The 18450-nt window shown below is 44.0% G+C and overlaps 1 protein-coding gene, 1 long non-coding RNA gene and 2 other non-coding genes across 4 annotated transcripts in view; 1 reads left to right on the top strand and 3 right to left on the bottom strand.

The window, feature by feature from the left end:
- Nucleotides 1-18450, bottom strand: part of LOC115384139 (NACHT, LRR and PYD domains-containing protein 3-like) — a gene marked incomplete at its 5' end in the record, with an annotated part of 256996 nt that overhangs the window by 52015 nt on the left and 186531 nt on the right. The window lies entirely within an intron of this gene.
- LOC115384154 (uncharacterized) overlaps nt 1-18450 on the bottom strand; it is a 176263-nt gene that overhangs the window by 37603 nt on the left and 120210 nt on the right. The window lies entirely within an intron of this gene.
- Nucleotides 1867-1939, bottom strand: trnak-uuu (transfer RNA lysine (anticodon UUU)). The gene has a single exon. It is a non-coding gene; the product is annotated as a tRNA-Lys (tRNA).
- Nucleotides 6856-6927, top strand: trnaa-agc (transfer RNA alanine (anticodon AGC)). Its single transcript has one exon. It is a non-coding gene; the product is annotated as a tRNA-Ala (tRNA).

Here is an 18450-nt window from a genome sequence, read left to right as displayed (position 1 = left end):
AAGAGCAACAGCACAGAACCCTAAACGCAAATTCCTACGTTGTTGACATGAAGAATTTCTGAGAAATCTACAAGTGTCTAAAGTGGTTTGTATAGATCCTCTCTCACTGACATTCCTTGATGTTGTTCTGTATTGTCCGTGCCTGCAGCTGTGATTGCCTCATTTATATACAGGAGAGACAGGTAGACTTGCTGGCACCGTCTGAGCCCTGGTCGTCATGTACATTTACATACTCCATTCACATGCCTTTTCAGAAAACAAAAGCTTGTTTATCACCTTATGGGTCAAATCACTCCTCTGCTGTCTGATGCATGAAAAGGGACAAATGACCCCTCTCGTCCTCCTAGTTTTAAAGGGATTCTCTCAGAGAGTGGAAGAACAGACAAGAAAGCTGTTGCTCACAGACGCTCTCTGAGTCTCTTCCTCCCAGTCGGGGTTCAGACCAGATACTGATACAAAGCCCTGATAACAGATGGAGTCAGCCAGTCCAAGTTAAACAAAACAAAAACACTTAACAATGTCTGAAAAAAAACCTTCAGATGACTCCTGTGAAAAGCCACAAGCTGGTCGAGGCAACCAGAAAGAGAGAGAAACAGTAGCTGTAAAATGTTGGAATAAAAAGCAATAAAATCATCTGGTAAAATCATGTTTCCCTCAACAAATCAATGTTGAAGTTGTTGAAATTCCTTCTCCTTGTCTTCTCTGCCATGATTGAGAGTAAAACTCCAGCGATCAGCAGCTTATTGAGATCAGAATCTTCCTGAGGTACTGTGACCATTCATGGTAGAAAGTGTGTGTGTGGAGGGTGATATGAGGTGAATCCACCTGCACAGCCTTCCAGCTGGACTGGATTTATAAAGGGAAAGAGCTGCATGCTTTATAAATCAGATGATGTTTCTGCTTTTGGTGCTGATAGACTTTTAGTGTGGATCCTCCACAGTGTGTGATCAACGAGGCCCCTGGCCTGCAGAGTCCAACATCTGGTTCTTCCTCCTCTGAGTGAGCAGCATGGAGCCGGAGCTCCTTCAGCAGCTGTGTCACGTTGGTAAAGCCAGGTGTGGCTTCGTTCAGCAGTCTGAACCTGTGCTGACGCTACGGGGTTTCCCTCCACGTCACTGGGGGCCGGTCGCTCCTCCACCAACCAGATCATCACTCTGAATCTGAGGAGGGTTTCCACACTCGTTACCCTCACTTTTAACTGGAATATATCAAACTAATCACATTGTTTTCCTCTGGTGGACAGACTTCTTCTTTAAACAAAGATGAAAACCATTTGTAGAAGAGATTAATTACGATTGAAGGGCTCATCCGGGTATTAAACCCTGGAACTCTCACACCCTAAGTGAGAATCATACTCCTAGACCAACGAGTCCACATACTGAAGAAGCAAAACGACTCAACTGATTGTCATGAATCAGGCAGGTGATCCAGACTCCTGACAGCCTGGACAGAGCTCATCCAATGACCACATCCTGACTGAAGGAAATGAAAACATGAGTCATGAGGACTTGAACAATGGTCAACTTGACCTCAGTCACTTCAAACAGTCCAGAAAGACAGAAACGGGCCCCGAGTGAGTCCAATGGCATGCTGGGAGAGCTGAAGAAGCCACAGTCCTGGGGACAGAGCTCCATCAGGAGGCCAGTTCACCTTCAAGCAGCCACGTCTCTGTCAGGAACATCACATCCAGCTCATGGCAGTCAGAGAAGTCACAGAGGAAGATGGTCTCAATGTCAACAGAGCCTGTGAGACTTCTTGAAAAACGGCATATCACTCAGACATAAACGACATGCATTTTGGCCACAGACACACAGCAGCACTGTGCCCCTCTGCTGTATGGATCCACACACAAACCGTCCCTAGCAGCACCTGGACAGGGACTTGAACCCTGGACCCTCAGATTAAAAGTCTGATGCTCTACCATCTGAGCTACCCAGGCCTGACAGCAGAGGGTTTGGTGTCTCTATACCACCCACTTATGATTGAGACAGAGCTGACAGCTTTCCTGTTCTCCATGGCTGAGAAAGTGGAGCCTTGTCTGACTGACTTACGTTTATTGACCAGTAGTGATACAGACTTCTTCCTAAAGTTAATAAAATGATGTACAAGAAGCTGTGGTGGAAAAACAGTTTGTGAGTTTTTATCTACATTTAACAAAAAGTGTCATGTCCACAATGATTCACACTCTTCTCAATAATCAATAATAATAATAAAGCCTTCATTCACTATTACAGTGATCAAACTCTTCCTATAACTACTGAGCAACTTCTTGCTTGTCTCCACTGGGATGTTTAGCCATTTAGAATCAGCAGTGAACTCTTTTTTTGTGTTCTTTTCTTGCCACAAAAACTTTTATTTAGTTTTCGCGGCAGCATTTTGGGTCCCAGTGGAAATAATGAGCAGCAACCGAGTGACAGGCAAGACAAGGACAATATGTAAGAACTGTCAGAGAATAGTCCTGAACACCGTAACTAACAGGAGCACTGTGCTCTCTGCACTGATAGAGGAGGACTTTGGTTACAGTTTTACTTCAAGTGTTTGCGCTTTAATAAAAATAAAAAATCATTTGAGGAAAGAAGTTCATGCTCATGTTCATGCTGAGGCCATGCATGGATGCAAATTATCAAACATTTCAAAATGCAACTTTATGGTTCAGTGACTGTTTAATAAAAAGTCTGTTTTTCTGGTCATATATTTTGTCATTTCAGTTTTCTCTAAAGTAAAGTGGAAATCTGGTCTGATCTCATGATGGTGAACCCAATGCTGTGTCTCGTCTCATGAGCTGAGTGTCTCTTCACAACCCAAGAAATGAAAAATAAATCAGTCTAGTAACTGTCCTCTGGGCTGGGCCTGTCCTGACAGACAGGTTGGACTTTATTCCCACCTGGACAGTTTGGTATTGAGGTCAGCTGCCAGCCGAGAGCTGAGATCATGATCAGGATGTTTGAGACGTTAATGTGTGAGTGCTGTTCTCCCCGTTTACATTTTAGCAGAACATCATACGAGCTTGTGTGTGTGTGTGTGTGTGTGTGTGTGTGTGTGTGTGTGTGTGTGTGTGTGTGTGTGTGTGTGTGTGTGTGTGTGTGAGTGTGTGTGTGTGTGCGTGCCGCTGCATCTATGTGCCGAAATGTGTCATTCTCACCAAGTCCCTCACAGCTGTATTCAGTTGATCCTTCAGCACCATGGACAGCTCTATCAGTCCTTTTCCACTGGTTCCTTCTCAGCTTTACAATCAGACAATCAACCCTGAACATGAACAATACATGTGTTATGACAGTTAGGGTCGAACACCAATGTAAGAAAAAGACAATGATTAAGCTAATTTGTTGACATGATGGCAGTTTTGAACATTGGGCTTCAGCAGTAAACCACTTGTTAGAGTCACTTGTTGTTTGTGGTAAACTTCTCTTTCTTTCAAAGCTGCAGGACTCCAGATGTTCAGTTAACCTACTCTAGTACAGCATTTTATGAAAGTCAGTCAAAATCATCGGTGGCACCATCATCACCAGTGGCAGCAGATGATCCAGACGACTTTAATTGAATATCATGTAAAATAGAGCAAGTCCTGGAAACAGTGGCCCTCATTTATCAAACGGTAGTACGATGGTATATGGGCGTACGCCCGTCGTACGTCCATATGAAAGATGAGTTCGGCACTTATCAATTTGATCGTGATCGTTCGGAAAGATGAAATCTCACGACAGCTCTGACATCGTGTAGCAAGTTTCAGTCAGTGAGGACTTGCGGTGCAGCGCAGAAAAACCTGGCGGAGCGTGAAAATAATTATAAAGCACATCTCAAACACGCCATAAAGCACAAGCAGCACACATTCAGTACAGATTAAAAATAAATAAAAAATAAAATGATGCCCTTACGGAATTTCTAATAAAATTCTTCCTTGTGGGATTAATAAAGGATTTTTAACTTTCAATAGTCCGCTGGTCCATCCTGCCACGGAGAGGAGCAGTTTTAACAGTGTGAAAAGACGCACACGCTGCTGCAGAGCAGCTTCAGACGCTCAGATCCAACGGGGGAAATGCTGCTGTTCCTGTTCATCCCCAAAAATGTGTGTGACTTTATTTATGCAGTTTTACACAATATTACACTGGCGATAGAGTTACTTTTGATGTGCTTGCGCCACAAGAGGATGTGGGAACCAGCAGAGCCTCCACTGGGTCTTGACGGAGGAGACAGGACCTGAAGAACCGCCACTGAAATGTCAATAAACTCTGAAGTTTAGCAAATGATTTATTTAATCAGTGATGTGAAGCCAGCAGCCTAGAAAATAACATATGAACTAAAGGGAGATTAAATACAGACAGAGGACGTTTAGTCAAACATTTTATTAAGACTTCTATAAATTGTCTTTCATTTAAGCAGCACCAGCAGCGGGGGGCACGCGCCGCCCTCGGTGGCCTGAGTCCCGGGTCCACTCGGTCCTGTTTCCCGTTCGGTCTGAGGTCATTCTCGGCACCGGGTCCGGTGCTGGGTGTGTGTGTCTCGGTGGGACCGTCCCCGCTGTGTGGGGGAGACCTGGAGGCAGTGTGCTGCTGTCTGACTCTGAGACATCATTAAACAAAACAATAAAACTCTGAGCTGTATAACGTGAGTCAGCCTCATTATTTGTAAAATCAGGGTTAAATTAAATGACCGGATCTATAATCTGTTCAGACCTCAGCTGGTGTCCGTTCGTCCAGATGACGCTGCTCACCGCTGCCGCTTCCTCCAGACAGCGATTTTCCCTTTAATTTCAGTTTTTATTCTTCCAAAGAGCTCCTCCTGATTTACCTCCACCTCAGACCTGAGACGATCCATTCCCAGCACCCAAAACTTTCTTTTTTAGCCAAAATCGCTCCTTTTCCGTGTTTGACCTCAGTGGGTGGGGCTTCAGAACTGTGAATATTTCAGGGCGTAACATGTTAATGACGATCAAATCCAGCCGCCGTATTTATCAACACCCGATCACTCAAACGCTGAGATCGGCGAGGTACGGAAGTTTCTGTCATGCCACGCGAGCCCCGTCGTACGATGAGCTCACTGCTCAGATATACACCCGTTTGAAAGATGGATTGATAAATGAGGGCCAGTGTGTTTGAGGAAGTGACTTTGAGGAGCAGCATCAGTTTCTTCATCATCTAATCATCTCTGTGCAGCTCCATCAGGATTTTTACAGATGTTACAGATGTTTGTGATTCTCAGTGGACCACACTGAGTGCAAGAAGTGTCTCAATGTTGATATTATTATAATTTCAACAAATCATAGATCTTATCCTAAATGCAATCATCATCATATTTAACTTTAATGATGATGTTTTCCAAATCAGTCCCTCTGGACCTGGAAGGGATTCTCCTGTAATTCCAAATGGACTCATTATCAAAGATCTGCAGAGGAACACACACAGCTGACCCCTGAGCGTGACCCTTGACCCCCAGCTGTGGTCTGGGTGGAAGCTGGAAATGTAAATCTCTGCTGTGCTTCAGTCTGCTGCAGTCTGGAGGAACAGGAAGCTGGTTGGAGCAAAATGACTGGAGAGAAAAGAGTCTTTCCCAGAAGATCTCTGAGCTCCAACACTGATGGATCAACAGCTTCTGGAGCTCAGCTCATCTCGCCAATCTATAAAGTGTTTATTAAGTTGGAGAAGTATTAAAATTAAGTTTAAAGGTTCTTCTGAAGAACGCTGAAGTTCTTTACGCTCCAGAACACTCAAAATGTTTTCTCACCTCAGTCTCCGGTGTTGTGCTGAGTTCTGCCTGCTCTCAGAGATCTGCTGCAGGTTTCAGGACCAGTGGAAACTCCATGAGACCAGACTTTATGTGGAGTTTATCAGGAACGACTAAACACCCAGAGTTCACAGTGAAAACCTGGATTTCTCAGCATTAGAATTCTCATTTTACTGGAGCTTCATCTGAAACAGAACTTTTACTGTTGCTGATCAGTGTGTTTCCACAGACCGCCCAGATTCGCTTCTCCTGGTTTCTGCATGCAGATCTGGGTGTGCAGACTTTACTGGACACAACACTGTTCTCCCTCCATCTCTTCTGACTGAGTTAGAGTCTCCCACTAGTGGAAGCAGAGAGATCCAGCAGCTATCTATCTATCTATCTATCTATCTATCTATCTATCTATCTATCTATCTATCTATCTATCTATCTATCTATCTACTTATCTATCTATCTATCTATCTATCTATCTATCTATCTATCTATCTATCTATCTATCTATCTATTTAACCATTATGTTCCTCTAAAGCTGTTGTAAACACACATGTATCAGAACTTGAGCTGTCAGGGTTGATGCATTAATCACGATCAGATTAATTCAGAACACATTAAATATTTGAATTGCATTTTAATCACAAGGATTTTTGTCCCTTCTAGTCAACTGTAGGTGATTGTTTTATTTCTTGTAAATCTAGATGTAAAAGAACCATTGTAGTGACTTACTTTATCGCTGATGGCCACTCCTCCTCTCAGCTTGCTGTGCTGATCATTCAACCAAGCCTGTGTGACCATCTGTTGGCTTCTCCTCATTAGTCTGTCAGACATAATTTATTTATTTTTATTTTTATTGTGTTTAAATGGGGTAGTTTTCTCATTAAAAAGAGCTTTTAGAGTTTTCTCATTACAGTTCTCAGTAACAACAGTCCAGCTTGGTGGTCTGTCCAGACAAATGTCCAATCCTCCCATTGTTAACAGTGAACCCAGAGCCTTCCACCAATACACACCTACAGCAACCAGACACACAACACAATCACAGCTTTGACAGTGAATGATGAAGATCTGCTTCTCAGGAGTTTTCCTCACTGACTTTATGATCTGATTCAGTTAAAGAAGAAATCCAGTACTACAAAGACAGGGGATGTAGCTCAGTGGTAGAGCACATGCTTAGCATGTATGAGGTCCTGCGATCAATCCCCAGCATCTCCAAGCTTTATGTCAGTGTGTGACTGTAAAACATCAGCAGAGGAACTCACTCCAGCTCAGCATCAACTCTTCCAGCTCTCCACTGACAGTCATTCAGCAGCAGAGCTCTGGAGAAGATCAGTCTTCATTCTGGTTCTCAGGAAGCATGAACCCAGGTCAACAGTGACTTCAGTCTGGACACTGGGGGACAGTCCACCCACAGCCTTCAGTCTGGACACTGGGGGACAGTCCACCCACAGCCGGTCTTCACCCAGCAGCAAATTGTTAATGATCTCTGGAGCTCTGCAGATACAGAGGCCTGGAAAATGACACAGGTTTAGTGATGTTGGCTAAAAACTTCCTCATCACAATGTAAAGACTCCTGAGGACACTTTAAAACAGCTCCAAAAGAGGACTGGAGCGGGACTTTAAAGAGCTTTCAGGCCTCGGCTTCATTCATTTTCTTTAAAGAGGATATTTCTGTCTGGGCTGAACTCGCCATTAGATCAGGCAGTTGTAAAGTTTCTTCTTCCCCCAACCTCTCAGTATGAACAGTGACCAGGTGGGGGCAGCATTCCGCTGATCCAGCGTCCAGCCTGCCGGAAGTCAGTAGAAGAAGAAGCTGCAGCTGCAGTTGATGCCAGTCCTGGTCTGACACGTGCTGGTCCAACAAGGATCCAGACTCAGTAAAGGTCCAACTCTTTAAACTTTGTGTTCAGTGCGGTTAAAGTGAGTTTTCCAGGAAGCTCCGGATTGATTCCTGTCGGTTTTTAACATCTGCTTTTAGCAGCAGCAGAGACGCTACAGGAAGTGGGGCACCAGTTAACACGGAGACCAGTTAATCCGAAACACCCGCGAGCAGCGTCCTGCTGCCAGAGGAAGAAAGTGAAGCTCTTGGACTGGAGGAGAAAATAAGTCCTGATAAGATGGAAATATTGCTGGAAGCTGCTGGAGAAGCTGAACCACAGCCACGGAGCTGCAGCTCCTTCAAAGCCACGTTTCTGGAGGATTTCCGGTGAGCTAGCTGCATGCTAACAGCTAATTAGCACGTGTTGACCTTGAGAATGAAAGCAGTGAGCTGGTGAAGCTGTTTCCAGCCTTAAATCAGGCTGCAGGGAGTTTAAAGTGAAGCAGTGTTGTATATTTAGTGTGTTGATGCTGCTGCTGGCCTCAGTAAACTGCTTTATCAGGATCTACAGACTAGATTCAGTCAGGATGAAGAGAAATGTGAAGAAATGCTGTTAAAATGTGAAATGGTTTGATATGAGCTTCATATGTTGGTGTGGAGAGAAATGTGAGAGTGAATCAGTAGATGTGGAGCAGGGAGTGAATCTTGTTGAGACTGTTCCTCCAGTCAGTCCTGCTCTTCATCAGCAGATGATATGATGTCCATATTTCTGGATCACCACACCATGTTTCCCCAGATCACAAAGTCTGTCACCAGACGAATTCCACTGGATTCTCCAGCCTGCAGTCGATACGATGCTCATCTCAAAATCATTTACACTGATATGAACTCACTCTTCTTTCAAAAAGCAGCTGATCAACATGTTGAGGAGACAAAACTCTGCTCTGAAGGCACAGTGTCTCCTGGTGCTGAATCCAGGCTCAGAGGGTCCACTGGGACCAGGTTTAGCCAGGAGGGAGACTCCAGCAGCCTCCCTCCAGGACCAGAGATGCTGAGCTGATAGACTTGGCAGCCTCAGTGTGGGCCAGCTCTCTGGAGGTCTGGACAGTCCGGCTGGGTCCACAGTGAAGGAGGCACCAGAGATCCTCAAGGGCCGGAGACTTTTAGAAAGCAGGGACATCATCTGACATGACAGAGAAGACAATATTTTAATATTTCAGAGGGAAATCTCTTGTTTGTTCACTCCTAACACTGATCAGCTGATTGTTCATGAACTCATTCACTGCTCTCTAACACTGAATCAAACACAATCCATGTCTGAAGAACAGAATTCTTCATTTGCCAGTCGTTGTCAATATGATGGCAGGTCACAGTTCCAGAGGCTTCTGCTGTACAGGACGTCCCTCTGTCTGCAGGACACATGAAGCAGCAGAGAAAACCGTCTCATAAACAATACATACGAGGGGGGACCCAAAAGTTTACGGACTGATTCTATTAATAAAAAAATACAATGAATTTCCGACTTTGGCCGCTAGATGTCGCTACAGGATAGCCTCATGCATAACTGTGCCAGGTGTGGTCTTCCCCGGTGAAGCGGTCAGCTGACAGTCATTGTTTATGTTACACCACTCAGGCAACGACGACGTGGTGTTGAAAAAGAGTTCACTTTTATTCACTACTGTCAGGACAGAGGAAAAATACAAAAGATCTTAGGAAACTCCAGAACCCACCCGCGAGAAGCTTCGTTTCTTCCGCATTCTCTCTCTTCTTCTGCTGGCTGACTGACAGTGCGTCACATCTCACAGTTTTGCTCTGCCCCCTACTGGCAACACTGAATATACTACATAAACACCAGAACTGAGAATGAATGAAATCTGTAAGGAATGAATGAAATACTGCTCACAGAAAAAAAAACATTTTTCTCCAGGTGCTACAATCCTCCCCTGCTAAATAAATGTTGTCCCCAACATTAGCAGAAATAAACAGCACATTTCGGAAAACAGATTCAAACATTCAACTGATAATAGTACCATTAAATGTAATTCAGACCAACACATCACAATGACAATAGCTTTCATTTGAAAGTTAAAACAAGGTAAATGGGTTTGAGTGCATTTCTACAGGTTTTTACCCTATGAGTACGTAACTTCTGTATACTACGTGATCCCATCACGTTCTGCTTTTTAAGACACTACAGTGTTTAAACTTTGAAAAAGTTTCCTTTTTAAGCAATTGTAACATTAGCACAGTACTATTTTTATGCTCTAAAACAAAATTACTTTCTCTTAAGCCGGCCACACACTACAGGATTTTTTCAATCTTCCCCGATTCAGACACCACACACTACACAACAGCAGAGGACAGATCGTACCCGATCTTCCTCTCCTGATCGTCTAGTGTGCGGTGTCACTTCGGAGCAGACCACACACTAGCAGATTCTTCAGCCGAGAATCGGCTCCTCACTCCTCCAAATCTCACGTCGTCCGACGTGACTTTGTGCTGTTTCCCTTCATTGCAGTTTTTACATTCATCTCCACTTCCAATAATAAGTGGAGAACTCATTCTTCCCCCAGTTCATTCATTCACATTGGAATCGCTCCTTCAGTGCAGACCCCCACCCGCCGTGCGCACGGAGCACGGACTGTCAGCACCTTGTTAGAAAATTTAAATGTTCCAGTACAGAAGAGGGAAACATAGTTTCAGATCATTTTATTATAATTTACATTTAATAATAATTCAGCTTATTAGCTAATCTGTTTGTGTGGTTTTTTTTGTTTTTTTTTTACTTTTGAGTCCCGAGTGCAGCAGTAGAATAAAGTTATTAGCAGACCGTGTCAAATAAAAGCTACTTTTTTAAATCATCAAATATCTTAAATCATTCTTTATGTCCACAGATTTGATAGTTTAAATCAGAGTAAAAATACGTTGATTAGGAAAGTTTCATTATAGTCCGCTCTGTCTCTGAGGGCACGGAATCAGTGGAAAGTTTTTTTTTTCTTTTATTATTATTTTTTTCTTCCCCATTCTTCCGTGATGGTTAATAACGGAGATTAATTAAAACATTGGGATTATTGCAGGACTGGCGGAGATGTAGATATTAGATCGGAGTTTGAGTCTGAATGGAGGAAATACGGTTCATCCAGGAGCGACAGGATTAACCATCACTTTCTGCACGGCTGAGTTTAGAGCTCTGGCTTTTCTGTTTCACTGTCATATATAGTGAATATATTTCACAGACATATATTCATCCAGCTCTGACAGCTGCGGGGGGATTTTTTTTAATCAGCGGCACCTTGGTGAGACGGAGCTGTTCATCCAATCAGAGAGCTTTATTTCGAGGGTGTGGACAGCTCTACTCAGAGCTGATCGGCGCCTCTCGGAGCGCACCACACACTACAGGATTTGCGATCGGAAATATTGAACATGTTCATTATCTCCGATCTCCCCTTCCGACGCCTCCCGAGAGGCTCCGACCGGAAAAAATCTCTCGGAACACACCGCACACTACACGAAGATCGGACCCGAACTCATTTGCATACTCCCGACAATCGGACCCTGTCGGCCTCGATCGGGAGGAGAGGATCGGGGCAAAATTCGGCCCGATTATCCTGTAGTGTGTGGAGGCCTTTACTCACTCCATGGAGACTTTTAACAGCATACATATAACTCATTTCCATTTACATCATTTCAATGTCATAACATAGTCCAACTAATTTGATGACTGGAACCTTTGTTGCATAACTCATTCAAAAAAATACATACACATTTTTGAACAAACAAATCTGTCTTCTTTCCTTGTTTAAACCAGATAACCAAACAAAAACAATTAGACCACAGTAGAAAATTCAACATCACATTCAAAGTGGTTTTTTTCTTTTTCAGTCCATATTTTCCCATGACACACTTTATGGACAGTGACCCTCAGTTCACAAACAGTTCATGTTACTGTGTCCATTTCACAAAGGATAATCTATTACAGTCCATAATAACTCAAACAATATTTCAGTAATATCCGCTGGGTACAAGTGTAGGATATACCATGTGTGTTCCATACATCTGTGCAGGTAGCCAAGGCACACTGCAGTGTCCATGTACTGATGCCAGTGCATTAACATACATTGGGTTACTGTGCATTCTGATCACACGCTGAGTTGGTTGGCCTAATGAGTCGTATGTCAGCATCTCTTTAGGTCTCCTTTCTCTTGGTGATCTACGTGGTTGTGTGTCAGTTGGCCCTGACCCTAAAGTCGTTGGCAGGTCTGCAGCTCGCACAGTTTCTGTGACATCTGGAACACCATGTTCAACTGTATCGTTTCTGGAAGAATCCTCACTCATCATCATTTGAACAGGAGTTTCAACCCTGAACTCCTCTGCTTCAACATTAAGTCTGGACTGAGGTGCTGTTTCAGGAGTGACAGGCGGTGTGACATTTTGTTCTGTGGGCTCGTGGTGATGTTGTCTCAGTCTGAACGCCCAACCAAGTTCTTCCTCATTTGAACTTTCTGATGTCTCCTTTTGTTCACTGCTATTGTGTCTTTTTCTTTGTTGATGTTCCCGTTTCTGTTCTCTTCCAGTGCCTTGGGCTGGTTCTTGAAGTGGCAAAGCATTACATGGCATAAGCATGTTGCGATGGAGGATTCTGCTCCTCCCTGTCCCACGCTCAGGTTTGAGTTCATACACTGGGCTGTCTTTACCCTTTTGTGAAATGACGACGTGTATTTGATCCTCCCAATATGAGCGCAATTTCCCTGGTCCCCCGCGCTCTGACATGTTTCTTACAAGGACCCTGTCACCTGGGGAAAGCACTGAACTTTGTCTTTTCTGGTCATAATATATTTTCCCTCTTGTTGTTGTCTTTTTGATGGTTTTTGATGCAATGTCATATGCTTCTTTCATTTGCTGTTGCCATTTTAAAGCATATTCCTGGGGTGAGTTATGTCCTTTTTCCTCATTTAGTCCAAAAATCAAATCGATTGGTAAACGGGGATGTCTGCCAAAGAGCAAATAGAAAGGCGAAAATCCTGTTGCCTCACTGGTGGTGCAGTTATATGCATGTACAACTTTACTCACATAGTCACTCCACTTCTCCTTCTTTTCTTCATCTAAGGTCCGCAGCATTGATAGTAGGGTACGATTAAATCGTTCAGCTGGGTTCCCTTGTGGATGATAAGGAGTTGTTTTCGAGTTGATCATGCCCGTGTATTTTTGCAACCGTCTGAAGAGCTGATTCTCAAATTCTTTGCCCTGATCATGATGTATTTTAGCAGGAAAACCGAATTTTAAAGAAAGATCATTGAATATTTTCTCTGCTGCCGTTTTGCCTGATTTGTTACGGGTTGGGTAAGCTTGCGCAAACTTAGTGAAGTTGTCAATGATCACTAAAATATATTCATACCCTCCCCTGCTTTTTTCAAGATGAAGGTAGTCAATGGAAACCATTTGGAATGGTGCTGTTGCAGGTACATGACACATGGGGGCTCTGCTGTGGACGGAAGGTTTCTTCTGGATGTTGCATTTACAGACTTCAGTTATGAAGAAGTGTATATCTTTTTGCATCCCGGGCCAATAAAACCTTTGTCTAGCAAGATGTAACACGCGTTCTACCCCTAAATGTCCCATTTCACAGTGAAGGTACTTATACACAAGCGCTTTGTATTGTTCTGGAAGCACAATTTGAGCATTTGTTGCTGTTCTGCGCCTTAACAGACCATCTTCACAAACATGCAATCTTCTCCATTCATGCAGCAGTTGTTTAGTCTTTGCTGTTTCGTTATTCATAAGTCTCTTGTCCAGTTTGATTCCAGATGTTTTTAACTGGAGAACTTGGGATATAACAGGATCTTGCAACTGTGCCTGTAGTAACTCCTGTTCTGTTACTCTTATATTTGGCTGTTCCTGAGCAGCGAGCTCCTGAACATGTGGGTTACAGGTGATGGCTGTGATCCAATCCACTTCCTGTTGGTTTTGAGTTTCAACAGCAGTGAATATTGCGTTTAAAACTTCAGGGGTGTACTGCTTTGTACACTCAGTCATATAGGTGTCCATACTCACAGGTGCACGAGACAGGAAATCAGCATCCGTGTTTGTTTTTCCTGGCCGGTACTTCAGGGTGATGTTGAAGTCTGCAAGCTCTGACACCCAGCGATGTCCGGTTGCGTTGAGTTTGGCTGTGCTCAAAAACATAAGTAACAGGGTTGTTATCACTGTATACTGTCACAGAGGGAGCATAAAACAAATAGTCTCTAAACCTGTCTGTAACAGCCCATTTGAGCGCCAAAAATTCAAGTTTCCCTGAATGCAACTTGTAGTTTTTTTCTGCTGGTGTCAATTTTCGTGAGCCATACACAATAACTCTTAGCTTGCCTTCCTGCTTCTGGTATAAGACTGCTCCCAGTCCTTGTTCTGAAGCATCAACATGGAGAATGAAGGGATCCTCAAACCTTGGGTAAGCCATCACAGGTGGATTAGTAAGGACATCCACCAGATAGTTCAGAGCATGCTGGTGAGTGTCATTCCACACTATTTTCTGATGTGGAGGGAGTTGTCCCGCCCCAACTGACTGGGTGGTGGGCTTTAACTCAGTACCAGGAGTGGCATCTGTTGAGAGTAGATCATAAAGACATTTTGCATGGCGAGAAAAATCTTGCACATAACTTCTGTAGTACCCCAGAAAACCCAGAAGTTTTCGCAGTTCTTTAATGTTTGTGGGAGGTTTTGTTTTCAGGGCTTGTACAGCTGCTATTTCTTTGTTGTCCATCCTGTAGCCTTCAGCTGAGATCACTTTGCCGAGATAGCGCACCTCATTTTTGAACAGGTCACACTTGTCTGCTCTCAGTTTAATCCCCCATTCTTGCTGTCATTTGAGAACGGCTCTCACATCCTCAACATGTTGTGTGAATGTCTTGCTGTAAACTAAGACATCATCTAATATGGAATGCAGATTTTGTCTCTCAGACCTTCGAGGCTCTCTTCCATACTACGCTGGAAGGCTGATGGTGCGTTTGTGAGTCCAAATGGAATTCTGTTCCATTCGTACAGGCCCCATGGCGTTGTAAAGGCCGTGAATTTCTTTGAGTCCTCACTAACACTCCCTTGATGGTAAGCTTTGCCTTGGTCCAGCACACTGAACCAAGCGTTTCCACCAAGACCATCAAGTATATCCTGAATGCGTGGTATGGGGTGTCTGTCTGGGATTGTCTTTTTGTTAAGTCCCCTGTAGTCAATACAGAGTCTTAAGCTTCCATCTCTCTTTCTTACACAAACTACCGCAGCTGCATATGGAGATGTGGATTTGCGAATGAAGTCTTTATTTAACAAATCTTGGATATGATTCTTGACCTCATCATACAATGGGCGTGGTATTGCATTATATGTTTTGGCCACAGGAACACTATCAGTTAGTTCAATGTCCATTTTCAAGTTTTTGATGAAGCCGACATCATCTTTGTTTCTGGTGAATGCTCTGGACTCCTCCATGAGCATTTTCCTCACCACAGCCTGTTGTTCATTTGTCAAGTGGTCCAGGTTGACAGGTGGATCATAAGGTTCTTCTTGTGGACCCCCTCGAGTTGAGCTGTTTGTGGAGTATGATGAAGTTTGCATATTTTCTGCAACTACAGAGGTCACCATTTGTTCCCCCGGTTGTACCAGGTTGTAGTCAGTTATTCTCTCCACACTTCCTATCACAGTTTTACTTGGCACTGTGATGTCATGTTGCAAAGTGTTTCTCACATAAATGTTAACTCTACACGAGGAACAAGAAACATTTATGAGTTGACAATTTATTTTCAGTCCTTCATCCAATGTTAAGTTCTCCTCTGGCTCAAAGAGCATTTGTGTTTTCCCTTTTAGATCAGTTTTAACAGGGCAGGTAATGCACTTCATTTCTCCACTTGCAACTACAATGGGTGTACGTCCTGTTTTCACAAGGTAAGTGACATTTTCATTTGTAGCTCCCTGAATGGCATTTAGTAAAGCTTCTGCCTTTCCCGATCCTAGTTTAAGGGAGTTCCTGAGCAAAGTTATACTTTCATTCGGCTGACTCTGATCCTCTGTGTTTATCAGCATTTCTTCGATGGCATTAAAACCTATGATAGGCCTCTGCAGTATGTCCCTGCTCACTAGTACTGGAACTAGTACCTCATCTGACTTTGTCTGTTTTGCTTTCGGATCACACAGACTAAAACTAACTGGGACCCAGCCCTGAAAGGGAATTTCTGATCCATTTGCTGCTCTTAAGTCCAGCAGTTCACCATCACTTAACAAATCATTGATTGGATGAATTATTGCATCGGGTAAGTTTTGGGATGTCCATGTCTCACTCATAATAGATACCTGAGCTCCTGTATCCCACAAAGCTTGTGTTTTAACACTCTTCATTTTACACCAGACAAGACACTTTTTGCCAACCAGCTGTGCAACTTGTTTGCGTTTTGATCCAGGACTGCTTGAGTGAGAAAACTGATCCACTTTGCATTTCACTGTTTGCTTTGGACGAGCTGAGGAGTGATGATTAGGCAGTTTTTTTTTTCTTTCCCCCTTAACTGTACACAAGTCTACACATCCAGTTTTAGGGTTGGGTTCTGAGTCATTTTGGGACTTTTTCTCTGAGACTATGGCACGTCCCCCTGTCACAGCCTCTATAAGTTTCCCAGCGATTTCTGCCTGCCCCCCACTTTGCACCCCCTCACCCAATGGGTGTCACTGCCACATTTGAAGCAATGGATGCAATCTTTTTTTTCTTGCTGACATGCCACACATTGTCGCTTTGGTCTTTTGAAAGCATTGCTCTGAGCTTTGGTTTGATTGTGATCCCCAGTTTTCCCTCCCCGCTGGACAGTTTGCAGAAGGGATGCTACTTGGCCTGTGAGCTCCCGAATTGCTGTGTTACTCTCCTCCATTTTTGTAAACAGGGAGTTATCTTTGGCAGGTTTGTTGGGTTTTGTACAAACTGGGGTTGTTGGAGGAGCATCTTCATCACCACTTTTGTCAACTGTGCTCACACTTGCCCTGTACATTGCTTTAGTTGTAGCTTTACTCTTTTGAGCTCTTTCATTTTCATTGTATTGGGCAATTTGCATTTTCTGCAGAAGCAGCTCGTCACTGCTTTTGTCATCCTGGAGGTACATTCTCATCTCTGTTCTGATGTTATCATTTGACAAGCCTGTCATAATAGATTGAGAACACTGACTGTGAACTAGCTCTCTGTTATATTTTAGGCCAGATTGGGCACGCTCGGATGCAAACAGGACCTTTTGACGAAGATCAAGAACTCGTACCAGAAAGTCAAGTGCACTTTCACCAGACCCCTGCACCGCTTTTGTCAGTTGTTGATACAGCACAGTTGCATCCTTTTCTGCATAATGAGCTCTCAAGATTTGTCTGAGGGTGGCTAAGGTGAGGTCCATTTTCCCCTCCAAATAGCTCCTCAATTTCAAACCAGGATTTACAACCCGAATCACAGCCTCCATGATCTCCACTTCTGGATAGCCTTTCCTGAGCCCACTTACAATCTGATGTTCAAGGCTGCTAAAGCTCAGAGTGTCCTTTGAGGTTGACTCACCAATGTGACCGTTTATTTTGAAGTCCTTTCTGAATCCGCTGGAAGGCCAGTTGTTGTAGCTGTTGGAGTCTCTCCCCCTGCTTTGAGTGTCCTCCTCCCGTGCTGTATCCCAGATGCCACGTGTCTCCAGCGATGGCGGTGTAAGGTGCTCCTGCTGCAGTCCAGACCCCTGTTGAGCTCGGCTTGCCATCTCCTCCCCTCTGTCGTCAGCTGCAGGCGATGAGAAGGGTGGCGCTGCTCCTGCTGCTCCCGCGTGGTCGGTCTACGCTGCTGGTTTCTCCCTCAAAGCATCAATCAAGTCATTCAGCTCCAAAAGCACAGACATGCCTTCATCTTCTCGCTCCAAAAAGTCGTCCCGCTCACAAAAACTCATTATGAGCTTAACGAGCGCATGCTGGCTCTTCTTTTGAATGTCCTCTAAGTCTTCTCCATCAGCTTTGCAATACTGGCAGACTCGCTGCAGTTGTTTCACATTCAGTCCACACAGTTTAGCCTCTATTTCCAACAGGAACTCTTCTCGGTGCTCCGACATCTTTGCAGATAAGGTTTTAACTCGCCAACACTTGGAAAAAAAACAAACTGAGACGATGTCGTTCTAACTACACTTCAACTGTTCCCAGTAGCTAGCTTTAGCTCACCGAGTTGACGTGTTGTCGGCGCACATGTCCGTTCTTTTCATCCACTTTTCCTGCGATAAAACTGTCCTCTGCCGTTAAATAGTGTCCTCTTGATCTCGGTGGGACCTCCAAATTGTTACACCACTCAGGCAACGACGACGTGGTGTTGAAAAAGAGTTCAATTTTATTCACTACTGTCAGGACAGAGGAAAAATACAAAAGATCTTAGGAAACTCCAGAACCCACCCGCGAGAAGCTTCGTTTCTTCCGCATTCTCACTCTTCTTCTGCTGGCTGACTGACAGTGCGTCACATCTCACAGTTTTACTCTGCCCCCTACTGGCAACACTGAATATACTATATAAACACCAGACCTGAGAATGAATGAAATCTGTAAGGAAAACAATGAAATACTGCTCACAGAAAAAAAAACATTTTTCTCCAGGTGCTACAAATGCACCTCTGCTTGTGGATGGGGAGCGGGGATCTATTCATTTATATTCCTGATCGATAAGTAAACCTTGTGATGAAGAACCGCATGTGTTCAAACTCCTTCAATATCACTCTTGAAATCACCCATGACACATTTAGGGGCATCTGGGGATTTGGTTTCTAATTTGTCCAGCGTGTTTCGATGTGCTCTGTGGCTGTGGATGCATTCGCTCTGGGGTGAATATAAACCAAAATAAAGAATAACAGAGGGAATTCCCTGGGGAGGGAGAATGGACGTGGAGAGACAGC

The sequence above is a fragment of the Salarias fasciatus genome, assembly GCF_902148845.1.
Source record: "Salarias fasciatus chromosome 23 unlocalized genomic scaffold, fSalaFa1.1 super_scaffold_20, whole genome shotgun sequence".
In the NCBI taxonomy this organism is placed as follows: Eukaryota; Metazoa; Chordata; class Actinopteri; order Blenniiformes; family Blenniidae; genus Salarias; species Salarias fasciatus.
The sequence above is the reverse complement of the archived record's forward strand: the minus strand, read 5'-3'. Positions and strand labels throughout refer to the sequence as shown.